Source organism: Sycon ciliatum, chromosome 10, assembly GCF_964019385.1.
Source record: "Sycon ciliatum chromosome 10, ocSycCili1.1, whole genome shotgun sequence".
In the NCBI taxonomy this organism is placed as follows: Eukaryota; Metazoa; Porifera; class Calcarea; order Leucosolenida; family Sycettidae; genus Sycon; species Sycon ciliatum.
The window spans coordinates 11526209-11542656 of NC_088652.1; positions in this window are offsets into that span (position 1 = coordinate 11526209).

The window sequence follows — 16448 nt, forward strand, 5'->3', positions numbered from 1 at the left end:
CTATACTACTCCCCACCGCACTATACTGCTCCCTACCGCACTATACTACTCCCCCACCGCACTATACTGCTCCCCACCGCACTATACTACTCCCCCATCGCACCATACTACTCCGCTACCGCACTATACTACTCCCCCACCGCACTATACTACTCCCCACCGCACTATACTACTCCCCACCGCACTATACTACTCCCCCATCGCACCATACTACTCCCCCACCGCACTATACTGCTCCCCACCGCACTATACTACTCCCCCATCGCACCATACTACTCCCCCACCGCACTATACTACTCCCCCATCCCACCATACTACTCCCCACCGCACTATACTACTCCCCCACCGCACTATCCTACTCCCCCACCGCACTATACTCCTAAAATAAGAGGGGAAGGTGAGCGCAACCAAGACAAGTACGAGCTGAAAGTCTTAGCTGTGGAGGACTTTTGCGGATGTTCACGAGTGTCGATGACGATACTGGCAAGGCCATTATTTTGCGGTCAAAATAATCATGCATCAAGGAGGTAAAGCAACATTCCACACAATTTGTGTTGCTCAAAGACGCCAAGAACAATAAAAGTGGAAGCGAGGCGAACAAGAATCATGCAAACCGAAATTGGTAAAATAGCATTGCACCGTCAACTATGACAATTTAGATGGACAATAAGCAGCGGTAACAAGCAGCAGCTTCACACGGTGATCGTTTCGCCGTACAGATAAAGACGGCTCATCAGGTGTGCAAGAATGGACTCGGATTCCCCTCTTAAGTCATCATATAGCTTAGAACATCCAATTTGGAAGGCTGTTGTAGTGTGCATCCAATATGCAATATTAGCACATGAGCTATTTGTTTAGTAGCTGGTGGTGATAGTGCACACATTATTGTATAACTTGTAGTTCCTTGGTTCTTTTTCTTTTCTAGGGAGTTTAAAAATCTCAATCTATAGTCCTCGAGCCTGGCATTTTTCCACCCTGGCAGCCTGCACAAGGGCAAGGCAATGTGTGTATAAGCAAAATGGCGGTAGATTCCATCAAACTGACCATCAATCATATCTGGGATTGACGATGTGGGACTTTCCCTTTAACACGTTCATTCATCTTGGGCACCATGTAGGAAGACCTTAGGGTCTGTTGGGAATGCCCAAGTAAAATAATAAAATAGAATACCAAAAAAACATATCGAAGGATCAAACAACGACCACTTCTTCAGAATTTTTGGAGAAGGCCTCTCCTTGTGCTTGGTCCAGGCCAAACGTCGCACCTCGGAGGAGAATAAAGATTACAATTCCCAGATGTCCTCTATTGCTCGGCATGTAATGTAATAGAACGAGATCAGAGCTCGGGCATAACCCCCAAATCACGTAATAATAATGAGCTTAGCTGAAAATGGATTCAAGTACGTGTATAATTATATGTGTGGTTTACTCATGCAGACCCCATGGCATTTTGGCAATGACGAGCATACTTGCACTATTCTCTGTGTAAGATGTGCGTACTGTACTCATTGGAGAGATCAATGTGCAAAACACTCATAACTCGGGAACAGAAAAGTGCTTGTCATTATCAATGGCTGATTTGAACGTTCTTGGAAAGGGGTTTCCAGAGGTGTTTTGGACGTGGTGGCTCAAGAATTGATCCATAGGGGATAAATTCAATGCGTGATTGAGATCTGAATGTCTTGTCTCTTTGTTTCCACATGGCCATTGTTTTTCGACTTTCAAGGGGATTTCTCATTGATGTGTCAAACGCAGGAATTTAATGGTGATTCAGTACATCGCTTGAGTTGGTAGAAACACACGAGTTCATTGCAATTTGAATCGTTCGTCCACGTTGATTTTGAGCACCAAACCGAAAGAAATTGTTGGGCGTGGTGTTAATTAATGGCCAACTGGAGCACGAATGAGACACTGTTGGCGAAGCTAGGGGCGTCCTTGGGCTGTTGTATGCTATGTAAACAAGTGTTAGATGATGAGCGAGAAAAGAACTTTCCAGTGAAAAGTAAATTGTGAAAAATCTTTGAGATATAAAAATGTTGTGACAATTTGTGTGTTATCTTCATAATTGTTTTTATTTGGAATCACAGTGCCCAGATGTTATATGAGTGTCGTGACCCTGAAATGGTTAGAGCATGTTTTAGACAACGCCAGATGAAGATCAGGAGCTTTTGTTTAAAAAGTTCAGTGACGCGTTGTGTTGTACGCGTGGGGAGTGGAAGCAAACTTTTGAGCTCCGATAGTGATATCTTTTTCTGCAGAAACTGGCTAGAGTGCGTGTAGAATTGTTATAAAGATGTCTAGAATCTGTTCCATTCAGCTGAATGAAGGGTGGTCCTCGAAGGATCATGCCTTTTTCATCAGACTTCTTCTGTTAGGTGGTGTAAGACCTGATGATATCAAGCAGGTGGATCTGAGTGGAAGGTGCGGATTCTGTAGAGTTTCGTTTTCCTGCACTGCCGTTAGGGACGAGGCGTTGTCCAGAGGGTTAGAATTTGAAGGAAAACAACTAGTATTAGTAGTTGGTGATGGAGCAGTTGTGTCCGTGCGTATATTTGGTGTGGCGGATGACACCCCACTGTCCGCCATTACGTCCGCGATGGAGAAATTTGGATCCGTCATTGGTGTTCCGAAGCGGGAAACAAAGGCTGTGGAAGGCTGCACCTTCACAACTGGTACTACATTCGTAAACTTAGTACCCACAGCTATCGTACCCTCCACCATCATGTTGTCTGAGTCCCGTCAGAAACTGCGCGTTTGGCACAGGGGTCAAGTTCCCACGTGCTACAAGTGTGGCTCCAGTACTCATATCGCCAAACTCTGCACCCACTTCCACCAGGCCAGGAGGCCCAGTCCGTACGCTGATGCAGCAGCCAGCGCGCTGAAGGGTACTCAGGGCCAGGCCCAGGGAACACTGGATGACACAGTGGGTGCAAATTCAGAACCAACAGTGAGTACAAGCCAGTCAGCAAGCAGCACAGCTTCAGCACCTGAAACTGGGACACCTCAAGTTTCTTCACCTAGTCAGGAATCAGCCAAACCAGACCAGCTTAACAAGGAGCTGGGAACTGCTCACTGCCCTCCAGATGACAAGGGAGGCTTTATGGTGGCCAAGGGACGGAAAACCTTCAGAGTGCCAAAAAAACTTGTTGACTTTTCAGGAAATGAGCTACTGACCGACTCGGACATGGAACAGGAGGACATGGGTAACAACGAGAGCAACGACCGGCATATGACAGCTGGCGAACTCACCATATCGTATTAGATCATGACCAGTGTAGCTTTCTTAAATGTCTGTAGCCTTAGGAGAAAAGTAGCAGAAATTGAAGACTTTATCTCAACCCGTGGAGGACACATCCTAGGCATTGCGGAAACTTGGCTGTCAGCCGATGTAACAGATGGAGAAGTAAACATTCCTCATTTCAGTGTGTTCCGCAAAGATCGGGAAGGCAGGCAAGGAGGCGGTGTTGCCTTCTACTGTCATACGTCCTTGCAAGTCCGTCGAAGACGTGACCTCGAGTGTGAGCTGGAGATGCTGTGGCTGGAGATTCTAGCGCCAGGTCGACCAGGCAATGAGACGGTCTTACTGGGCTGCTGCTATCGACCACCTAGTGAATCTGCGGGCTACTGGGATGGGCTGGAGTCAAACCTAGAGACTGCCTGCAGTGGACCGCAGACCACAACTGTGCTAGTAGGAGACTTCAACGTAAACTTTAATGATGCCCATGCTGTGACTCCTTTGCATCATGTACTCAACCAGTTTAACCTTCGCAACCACGTCACATCTCCTACCCGAGTAACCAGCAGTACTGCCACACTACTGGATCTATTCTTGTCTACCACCCCGATCCAGGGTGTTTGCGAGACCATACATTTGGATATCAGTGACCACTCTGCAATACTTGCCAGGCTGCCAATTTCAGCAAGTCACCACTTGAAGGGACAGCATCTGCGCAAGACTCGCTGTTTGCACAAAGTGGATTGGAATATGTTTACATGTGACCTGGAGAAGACGCCAACTACCTGTGACTCTGTCTGTGTGGATGTGCTTGCGTCGTCACTCACTGCGGGAATCCAGACCACTCTAGACAAACATGCTCCACTTCGGGAACGGCGTCGCAAATCTCGACGTCCTTGCCCCTGGATTACAGATGAGTTAGTGGCAAGTGTTCGTGAACGGAACCGGGCGCACCGTCTCTGGCTCCGAGACAAAACCAATCAGAACCTTCAAGAAGCACACCGATCAGCTCGCTCCAAAGCACGGAAGTTGGACAGGAGTCTGCGCAACTTGTACTTCACTAAGAGATGTGATACATCAGATCAACGGCAACTTTGGGCTGTCATGAACGATGTCACAGGCCGACAGAAAACACGGAAAGAACCTGAAGCGCCGCTTGAGTCACTCAGTAAATTGTTTGGAGACATTGTGCATGACCCTATGCGGCCACCTGAACTGCATATACCACATGGTCCAGCCTCTGCATCTAGCTTCTCAACATTTCAGCCGGTAAGCGTGTCTGATGTTGCACAATGCTTGCAAACTGTGAGTCCTCACAAAGCATCTGGGAGTGACAACATTCCTGGAATTGTACTGCAGCAGTGTTCAGATGTCCTGGCACCTCTATTTACCACCCTAGTCAATGCATCCTTGACATCAGGTACTGTGCCAGTGTGTTTTAAAACATCATACATTAGTCCACTGTTCAAGAGTGGCGATGCAACATCCCCTACTAACTATAGACCAGTGTCATTGCTCCCTATTCTGTCCCGGATTTTGGAGTTCTTTGTAAAGAAGCAACTCACAGCATACCTCACGCAACATAGCATATTACCTAGCAGTCAGTTTGCCTACAGGAAAATGCACTCTACCGAAGATGCATTAGTTCTAGCCGCCAACCGTTGGCTGTTGGCCAAACAAGAGCGAAAATACACAGGTATTGTGATGGTTGACATGTCAAAAGCGTTTGACCGTGTCCAACATCAACGTCTGATTGATAAACTATTCACCCTGGGAGTCAATGGCAGAGTGTTGTTATGGTTGGCTAGCTATCTGTCTGGTCGTACTCAGCGTGTCAAGGTGTGTGAGGCTCTGTCTGATGCAGTCCCATGCTCAAGAGGTGTGCCCCAAGGCAGTGTTCTTGGGCCGCTTCTCTTTGTCCTTTACACGAGTGACATTTCCGACGTCATACCTTGCATTGTTGTTCATCAGGAGTTCGCGGACGACATGATCCTAGATTATTCTGATTCAGATCTGGACACTGTTTGCAAGACGTTGACTACGGCTGTGACACGTCTGTCTGACTGGCTCTCCGAAATTGGGCTTCTGCTGAATACCGGCAAAACCCAAGTCATGGTAATTCAACCTCGGGGACTCACTGGCGACATACCAGTCGTGAAATGTAAGGATCAAGCCCTAACTGTTACCTCCACTGCCAAATACCTTGGCGTAACCATTGATGACCAGCTATCCTGGCAGCCACATGTCTCCAGTGTTGTGCAGAAGGCGTCAGTCGCCATCAGCCAGCTATGGCGCCATGGGCGATCTCTGCCCATAAGAGCCCGCAGACTTTGGTACATTGGCATTGTGCAAGCAAGACTAACGTACGCATCCAATGCATTCTTCCCGTCGCTGACACAGCAGCTGCAGAGTCGTTTAATCAAATACAGCAAATCCGGAATTCGTGCAATTTTCCGACTCTCCAGCCGTGCATCCACAGCCCCCTCCTAGTGCGCTTATCTATTCGATCCCTAACTCAAATTTTTAACTACAAGGTTTTGTTTTTTGTTTTCCGTTGCCTACATGATCTTGCAAGTCCTCTTTTCTGCACCTACTTTCAGTTGATGGCTAACACAGGCCAAGCATCCCGGGATGATCGCCGAATTACTCGAGGACAGGAGCAGCGGCTACTGCAAGTGCCTTTCCTTCCTGGACCTTCCGGTCGTCAGTCATTGACATTTGTGGGAAGCACTCTTTGGAATGCCCTTCCCAGCGATATTCGCCTCCACAGTGCGGCGGTTGCCTTTAAACTGGCTCTGAACAGAATTAATTGTAATTTGTAACCACCTTGCTCGGCATCCCTAAACATTATTGCATGTTTTCTCGGTGTTTTCTTCACTGCATGCTTACACATACACACACCCATTTGAATTATATACAAACTTTGTGCTTTGGAATTATCATGTTATGATTCTTTTTAATATTTCCTTCTCTCATAATATTATATTCGTTCTTAGCAGCAACCGGAGGGTTTTCCTCTGGTGAGAAGGCAGAATTGCCTGTGCTCTAAACGAATTAAAATAAAAGAAACAAACAAACAAATGTGTGTACCGGATCAATGCAAATAGCACGCTAATCCTTTGCCTGAGGCAAAGGAATAGCGTGATGATCTGTTTGTTTGTGATTGCATTGTGTGTGATAGAATTCTAAAATTCTCTCTTTGGCAACAAAATGGGTCATTGCATTGATCCGGTACCCCTGGCTCACTTAGTGTCACCGATAGAGTTCACTTACGTTCACATGTAGGAATGAAGTCAAAGCTTCCTCCAGCAGCTGAACAGGCCGGGAGCTCCTCAAAATTGTAATAGCCAGCTTTACAGGTCAACACAAATTTTGCAGTCTTTCCATCAGATGTAGGGTTTAAAGCCACAACACTCTTGCTATTTTGAACGGTTGGTAGGACACATGCAGCTGAAGGAAAACAGATTGATAACAGTGTAACAACAAACATGAGCCTGGATCAGCAAAATCCATCACATTTGCGAAATTACTAAGTGTTAGATACAGGGGTATGAGCTTTGGTATGTGACTAATCCTATTAGGCCATGCCATCATTCAGCTTGCTAACCAGCTACCAGCTAAATACTCGTGCATATCCGTGATGAAAATGCGCACCTTATCTAGTCCTCGAGCTTCTCGGCGCACTCTTCTCGGCCCACTCCGCTTGTTGATTATAGGTCACGGGTGAGGACTATATGCTTTGCCAGGAGGATACAGCTTCTTGTGACTCTACTGAGGTACCATCTGATGGTTTGGCAGGTGTAGTGCTGTCTCCTTGAAGTTTGTCGGAGACTTGTTTCCGGTCTCTCTCAAAGGTTCTATTCTGTCGAAACTGCCGGGATTGTTCATCGGAAAGCATGAATTTGCTGTTTCACCGTTTTCTAGTCCCTTTTCAGGATCACATATTTAGTGACTAGCTTGCCCTTTACCCTCTCATTTTGTCAATCATTGCAGACTTGCCATTCACCAAGTCAACCGTAATCTTTGCTAAGGCAGGCCAGCTTGTAAATTGTAACTTTGGTCCCGTGCGGTCAATGCAGTCAATGCGGTCAAGTCAGTCAGAATTTAGCAAAGCTGATATTCTAGAAATGAGATCGCGTCATTACTGAGTTGGCTTCATTTTTTTCTTTTTTCTTTTTCTATAATTCTATAAAGATACTTTATAGTAAAGACAAAAAGGACCAAGAAACTACAAGTTACGCTATAATGTCCGCTAAACTAACACCACCAGCTACTTAACAATCAGCTCATGCGATAACACGGCACAACACTGGCCGACGGTACTGACGTTCTGCAACTAACTGGCTAACAGCTCTAGCACATCTTGGATGCGCACTCCAACAGCCTTCCAACTTGGACGGTTCTAAGTTATAGGAATAACACTTTTCTTTACTATAAATCTATCCTTGACTAATGAGGTGAGGTAATGTAAGGCAATGTTGGCATGGTGGTGGTTTGATCTTAGTTCCCTTGTGTACGCTGCACCTACCCTTCTGTACCTACCCTCCTGTACCTACTCTCCTGTACGTACTTTCCTGTACCTACTCTCCTGTACCTACTCTCCTGTACCTACCTACCCTCCTTTTGTACCTACCCTTCTTTTTTATCCAAAATATTCAGTTGTATTTTGGGCTTATTTTGAGAAAATGAAGTTTCAAGACTTGAATTTGAACATGAGACTTGTTCAGCGGCTTGTTGAATGCTGAAGAGTCTGCCTCAAACTCTGGTCGGGAAGTCGACATTAGGTGCAGGCGCAGTGAAGTAGAAGGCCACACACTCATGCTTAGTCTATCCACAAAGCTCTGCCTCAAATTCGAACTGATTCCTTTGCTTCAAGTGGAAAAATGCTCCGCTCCGGGAAGCGACATTAGTAATGACAAGGAGGATGTAGAAGACACACTCGAGTATATGTATTCCTCAAATTGTCTACCAAAGCTGGCTAATCAATAGTGTCATTCACCTGTGGTATCATCGCTGTGGCCCATTCCAACAAAAGAAATTAATGGGAAGAGGTTGCCATTTTCAAATTCAGACACTTCTTGATTTCAGTGTTTGTGGGGACGGGAATGCATTCTGTGGCATTTACATGTCTTTGTTACCTGTGTAATGTTTCGCTCCATCCTCTAATCAAGCCAATCCCACCTTTACCTGCTTGTTTAGATTCAGAGGAAAGTGCTAAGGTTCATTCTCCATGTGCACTTGCAAAGATGTCCTGAAGACGTGCGCGAGGTTAGAACGGGTATTTCCACTCATGACAGAATTGTTCTACATGGCAGTGCTCATTACAAACATACACGATGCAATGCTCAGGAGCCACTTACGTTCACACGTGGGTATGGAGTCGAAGCTTCCTCCAGGCAAGGAACAATTTGACGAAAAGTCCACAGCGGAGAGAGAATACCCTGTTTTACAGCTCATCTCAAAACCTTTAGCCTTGCCATCAGCAGTAAGGTTGAGGGGTAGCACACTCTGAATGTTACTATCGTTAATTGCTGGCAGGGAACATACAGCTGCACACAGAAATTGTACAGAATAGAATGGCTTCCCCCATCAGAGGAACTACACGGAAGAAGTAGTTGGACATGATGAGCATAAACACAGAATCATGCTATATATTAGGAAATGCATCACAAAGATTTAATCTTCTTTATCTAAAATTATAATAATGAACAGAAGCAGAAACCGCGGAGAAGGAGCATTGCCATCACTCTAATTAGTTTGCTTGATTTTATTTAATAATATCAATCCAAAACAAAACCCTGGCTCTTTTCTTCACAATTATGTTTTTTGGAATCACAGTGCCCAGATGTTACATGAGCGTCAAGACCCTGGATAGGTTAGAGCGTGTGGGTAGAAAGGCAAAGGAATAGCGGGATGATCTGTTTTTTTTGTCATTGCATTGTGTGTGGTAGAGTTCTAAAATTCACTCTTTGGCAACAAAATGGGTCATTGCATTGATCCGGTACCCCTGGCTCACTTAGTGTCACCGATAGAGTTCACTTACGTTCACATGTAGGAATGAAGTCAAAGCTTCCTCCAGCAGCTGAACAGGCCGGGAGCTCCTCAAAATTGTAATAGCCAGCTTTACAGGTCAACACAAATTTTGCAGTCTTTCCATCAGATGTAGGGTTTAAAGCCACAACACTCTTGCTATTATGAACGGTTGGTAGGACACATGCAGCTGGAGGAAAACAGATTGATAACAGTGTATCAACAAACAGTAAAAACATCACATGTTCAAAAAAGTATGAAAAAATAGTTTTGCTCCAAATCGATCCAAATCTACTGATATCAAGTCTCAAGAAATTTTAGATCAATCGCACAACTGTAAATGGGTAAAACATGCGATACACTACATCTATGCACAAAGGTTAGAAGTTGCATTTCTGTGTAAGATACAGCTATGAGCGTTGGTATGTGTCTAATCCGATTAGGCCATGCTATCACTCAAGCTTGCTAACCAGCTGCCAGCTAAAAACTCTTGCAAGTCCGTGATGAAAATGCACACCTCATCTTGTCCTTGGCGCTCGCTTTCCACAGTGGTCACCAACTCCGCTTGTTGATTATAGGTCACGGGTTAGGACTATATGCTTTGCCAGGAGGATACAGCTTCTTGTGGGTCAAGTGAGGTACCATCTGATGGTTTGGCAGGTGTAGTGCTGTTTCCTTGAAGTTCGTGGAAGACTTGTTCAGTCCCCTTTTCAGGATCTCGTCCTTTAGTGGCTGGCTTGCCCTTTACCCTCTTATTTGTCAACGGTTGCCGTCTCGCCATTCGCCAAGTCAACTGTAATCTTTGCCGAGCCAGACCAGCTTAGCAAACTGCCTCTTTTGCCATCCGTGAATGAAGTTTCAAGACTTGAATTTGAACAAGAGACTTGTTCAGCGGCTTGTTGAATGCTGAAGAGTCTGCCTCAAACTCTAGTGGGGACGTCGACATTAACTCCAGGCGCAGTGAGGTAGGAGGCCACACACTCATGCTTAGTTTATCCACACTGCTTTGCCTCATATTCAAGCTGATTCCTGTTTGCATAAAGTGGAAAAATGCACCGCTCCGGGAAGCGACAATAGTAATGCCGAGGAGGAAGTAGAAGGCACACTCGATTCTATTTATTCCTCAAATTGTCTACCAAAGCTAGCTAATCACAAGTGTCGTTCAACTGTGTTATCCTCGCTGTGACCCATTCCAACAACATAAATTAATGGGAAGAAGTTGCCATATTCAAATTCAGACACTTCTTGTTTTCAGTGTTTGTGGGGACGGGAATGCATTCTGTGGTATTTACATGTCTTTGTTACCTGTGTAACATTACGTTCCATCCTCTAATCAAGCCAACCCAACATTTACCTGCTTGTTTAGATTCAGAGGAAAGTGCTAAGGTTCATTCTCCATGTCCACTTGATGTCATGATGTCATGAAGACGTGCACGAGGTTAGAGCGGGTAGTTCAACTCAGGACAGAATTGTTCTACATGGCAGTGCTCATTAACCCTTTGAGAACCACGGACGAGTTAACTCGTCCACAAAATGTATGCTGTATTCCCGAAGACGAGTATACTTGTCCTGACAGTGAATACATTTGTACAGTGCATATACCCCAGGGTTCAAATTATCGTAACTATTGTGTTCTTTCTCCCAAAATCGCAAATGACAGCTCGTTGGGAAGGTGACAAAATTATCTTCACAGTGACCATTTTGTTTGATATAGTGCAATGTGGATTCACGGAACGCCGAAGAGCGAAACAGAAAATACGCTTGAACCTTTTGACAAATTGCATGCGCAGTGATTTGCATCTATCAGTATCTCGCAAACGGGTACTTCCCCTATGAGTCATCGTAGCATGGTGCATGCAAAGTAGAGCCCAAAGGATTTGGTTGAACTTCACGAATCTGGAGAACTTTGAATGATTGTTCTGCCTTGAGTAAAACTTCAGCACCGAAGAAATTTGTCGAGGTGGGCAAATATCTCACTCAGGCGCCATGTGGCACCTCTCTAATGGCATGAAGGCAATTCTATTGCTCCTGCCGGACAGCTAGTGAATGATTTGGAGAGAGGAGATCTGTAGCATGCTGATGAGACCAATATGAAGAAATTCTGCGATCTGCCAAGGTAGCGTGCTGATGAGACCAAGATGAAGAAATTCTGCCACTGGTGAGTGAACTTATAGAATTTTGCAGCTGTATACTCGGCCTGAGGAGCGTGTCAGCGTGTGCCCTGGCAGGAATATGTGGAATCAGTAATTGTCCTGAAAGGATTAACAAACTTACACGATGCAGTGCTCAGGAGCCACTTACGTTCACACGTGGGTATGGAGTCGAAGCTTCCTCCAGGCATGGAACAATTTGACGAAAAGTTCACAGCGGAGAGAGAATACCCTGTTTTACAGGTCATCTCAAAGCCTAAAGCCTTGCCATCAGCAGTAAGGTTGAGGGGTACCACACTCAGAGTGTTGCTATAGTTAATTGCTGGCAGGGAACATACAGCTGCACACAGAAATTGTACAGAATAGAATTGCTTCCCCGTCAGAGGAACTACACGGAAGAAGTAATAGAACATTATGAGTATAAACACAGAATCTTATTAGGAAATGCATTATGAAGATCTGTGCGGATTTAATCTACTTTATCTAAAATTATAATGATGGATAGAAGCAGAAAAACCGGAGAAGGGGCATTGCCATCACTCTCCAGTCCAAAACTAAACCCAGGCCAAATTCGGAGAAAGTGGCAAAAGCTGTCTACACTCCTGCCAGGGCCAAAGCGAGATGTACCCTGAAAATTGGGAAGCAATTTCCACTGGCAATCCTTGTTTTTTCGCACATGAAGTTAAATGAACTCGAATGGAGATTATTATTTTATGGTGAAAAAGGAGAAAGACTAAATGTTAAGAGTTATGACTAACTGTCCACCAATGTAACCAGATCTTATATGTTGGACTCAGTAGAGCGTCCAGCCCCTATATGATGTCCAACCCCTATATAGAGTCCATTGGTCCAAAATCCACTGTACAGAGTCCAAACTTGGAATCAACTGTGAGCTCAAAGTTGAGATGGACATCACTCCATGTATAGAGTCCAGCCAATTGGCTTCACCCCTATATAGAGTCCATTGGTCCAAAATCAACTGTACGGAGTCCAAACTTTGAAATCAACTATAAAGATTAAAGAGTCTTATGTGGACAACACTCCCTGTATAAAGTCCAGCCAATTAGGCATCCCCTATCGAGTTCGAAATTAGACATAGGATCTGCTGTAAGCAGTGAATATTAACCAGAAAACGGCCTCTCCCTTTAATCCTTTACATCATTCACTTCTCAAGGTAAAAAATATGTATTGAGGCGCCACTGCAGCCACTTCATTACATGAAAAACCCTACAAACACCAGCGAGTGCGACAAAATGGCACAAAACTGACAAGGAGTACTGAGACATTCGGCGACCTGACATTTTGTCCTTCTCCTTTTCCACCATAATTTAATTGGCTCACCATCCGAGTGGAATTTTTGTTTTTATTATTATTATGAATGCAATAAAGAGTATAATAAATGCAGACATGGCCAGACAACGAGTTAACAGAATTTTAAAAGATTTCTATTATTCAAAATCGATTTTCGTGTTCTGCTATTCAGTGAATTTTATCGGAACGGAGGGTAATGTATACCAAAAAAATCCTTTAAAATCCCATTAACTCGTTGTTGTCTGGCCATGTCTGCATCTATTATACTCTTTATTGCACTCATCAAATTGCTTTCTACACGCTGACTCTTTATTATTATTGTTATTACTTTTCAAACAGTAGTTTGGAGGCTGTGAAAAAACATTTTCGTAATCAGTACCTTCGCATGCAACAACGCAAATCCACACAATTCAGTAGACACTTCCTTCTATCACGTTAAACACATCAGGGAACACGTGTCACACTTTCACGAGGTGTGACACCAAAAAAAAAAAAAATCACCATGAATTCAACGGACGTTGCCGGTGTCAACCGGAGCAACCAAACAAACAACCCCAAAAGAAGAGAACAACGGCAAACGTCGAAGGTGACAGAGCTGAGTGATCGGATATCGTCCATCAAGCGTCATTTGTCGGGCAGCGCTATTTGTCGTGTGTTGAATAGTGATGATATCTTTTCGATTTTAACTCGTGGAAGGTCTAAGTTACATCTTGCTGTGTTAGAAGCTCTGTATATTCATAAACTAGATCCAGAACTATGTTTACAGAAGGAGAATGTGTTATCGTTGCAGTTGTTTTGTGTCACACCTCGGGAAAGTGTGACAAGTGTTCCCTGATGTGTTCAACGTGTTTGTCTAAACTTGCAGCTTTCGTTTTTGAGTTTTTAACACTTTAATCATTTTATCGCCTATGTTGAAGTGTTTACTTCTTCTTTCTTTTGTATATAGTTATGTGTTTTTCCAAATTTCCAACATTCCCTGTACTATCCTGAAGAGAAAGGAAAGAAAACGTTTGATACAAGATGGTTACTTTCCAGTGGTGAATTTATCTCATCTGTTGTCACCTGATGTCGTTGATTGGTGTAATATTCTTTCAGCTCTCATTAATCGCGCTAGATAGGGTCTAAATTATTACTTGCATTGTGCATATATATATCAGGTTCGGCCTCATTTCCTCTGTGCTGCGCTGATGAGTTCAAAAAGAACGAAACAGCATGCTGTCCGCAGATTGAGTTTTGAATTAGTTTTGATTTGCCAGTAATCCTTCTGATGAGATGGCCACGAAAAAGTTCAAGGAACAAGCTTTTTTTTACATGGAAACAAGTTTTGCTAATGGTGTTTGTACTGAGTGCGCAGCTTTCTCTATTTATTGCGTTACTTATTATTATTATTATCGTATCCGTCCCGAATTGGATTTACGACGGCAGAATTGACTGTGACCATGTGTGTGTGAGAGTGGGAAAACAAAATGAAAAAGAAAACGAGAGGTGGAGAGCCAAGGATAAATTTATAGGAAAGAAAATGGACCAAGGAGCTACAAGTTATGCTATAATGTCCACTAACACCACCAGTTGAAAAACAATCAGCTCATGCGCCATGACACTGACCGATGGTACTGACGTTCTACAACTAACTGGCTAACAGCTCTAGCACATCTTGGATGCACATTACAACAGCTTTCCAAATTGGATGTTCTAAGTTATATGATGGGGTCTGCAATCAAATCAGAGCCCCCACCGCACTATACTACTCCTCACAGCACTATACTACTCCCCACCGCACTATACTACTCCCCCACCGCACTATCCTACTCCCCCACCGCACTATACTCCTAAAATAAGAGGGGAAGGTGAGCGCAACCAAGACAAGTACGAGCTGAAAGTCTTAGCTGTGGAGGACTTTTGCGGATGTTCACGAGTGTCGATGACGATACTGGCAAGGCCATTATTTTGCGGTCAAAATAATCATGCATCAAGGAGGTAAAGCAACATTCCACACAATTTGTGTTGCTCAAAGACGCCAAGATCAATAAAAGTGGAAGCGAGGCGAACAAGAATTATGCAAACCGAACTTGGTAAAATAGCATTGCACCTTCAACTATGACAATTTAGATGGACAATAAGCAGCGGTAACAAGCAGCAGCTTCACACGGTGATCGTTTCGCCGTACAGATAAAGACGGCTCATCAGGTGTGCAAGAATGGACTCGGATTCCCCTCTTAAGTCATCATATAGCTTAGAACATCCAATTTGGAAGGCTGTTGTAGTGTGCATCCAATATGCAATATTAGCACATGAGCTATTTGTTTAGTAGCTGGTGGTGATAGTGCACACAATATTGTATAACTTGTAGTTCCTTGGTTCTTTTTCTTTTCTAGGGAGTTTAAAAATCTCAATCTATAGTCCTCGAGCCTGGCATTTTTCCACCCTGGCAGCCTGCACCCGGGCAAGGCAATGTGTGTCTAAGCAAAATGGCGGTAGATTCCATCAAACTGACCATCAATCATATCTGGGATTGACGATGTGGGACTTTCCCTTTAACACGTTCATTCATCTTGGGCACCATGTAGGAAGACCTTTGGGTCTGTTGGGAATGCCCAAGTAAATTAATAAAATAGAATACCAAAAAAACATATCAAAGGATCAAACAACGACCACTTCTTCAGAATTTTTGGAGAAGGCCTCTCCTTGTGCTTGGTCCAGGCCAAACGTCGCACCTCGGAGGAGAATAAAGATTACAATTCCCAGATGTCCTCTATTGCTGGGCATGTAATGTAATAGAACGAGATCAGAGCTCGGGCATAACCCCAAATCAAGTAATAATAATGAGCTTAGCTGAAAATGGATTCAAGTACGTGTATAATTATATGTGTGGTTTACTCATGCAGACCCCATGGCATTTTGGCAATGACGAGCATACTTGCACTATTCTCTGTGTAAGATGTGCGTACTGTACGCACTGGAGAGATCAATGTGCAAAACACTCATAACTCGGGAACAGGAAAGTGCATTGTCATTATCAATGGCTGATTTGAACGTTCTTGGAAAGGGGTTTCCAGAGGTGTTTTGGACGTGGTGGCTCAATAATTGATCCATAGGGGATAAATTCAATGCGTGATTGAGATCTGAATGTCTTGTCTCTTTGTTTCCACATGGCGATTGTTTTTCGACTTTCAAGGGGATTTCTCATTGATGTGTCAAACGCAAGAATTTAATGGTGATTCAGTACATCACTTGAGTTGGTAGAAACGCACGAGTTCATTGCAATTTGAATCGTTCGTCCACGTTGATTTTGAGCTCCAAACCGAAAGAAATTGTTGGGCATGGTGTTAATTAATGGCCAACTGGAGCACGAATGAGACACTGTTGGCGAAGCAAGGGGCATCCTTGGGCTGTTGTATGCTATGTAAACAAGTGTTAGATGATGAGCGAGAAAAGAACTTTCCAGTGAAAAGTAAATTGTGAAAAATCTTTGAGATATAAAAATGTTGTGACAATTTGTGTGTTATCTTCATAATTGTTTTTATTTGGAATCACAGTGCCCAGATGTTAATATGAGTGTCGTGACCCTGAAATGGTTAGGGCATGTGTGTACCGGATCAATGCAATGACCCATTTTGTTGCCAAAGAGTGAATTTTTGAATTCTATCACACACAATGCAATCACAAACAAATAGCACGCTATTCCTTTGCCTGAGGCAAAGGAATAGCGTGATGATCTGTTTG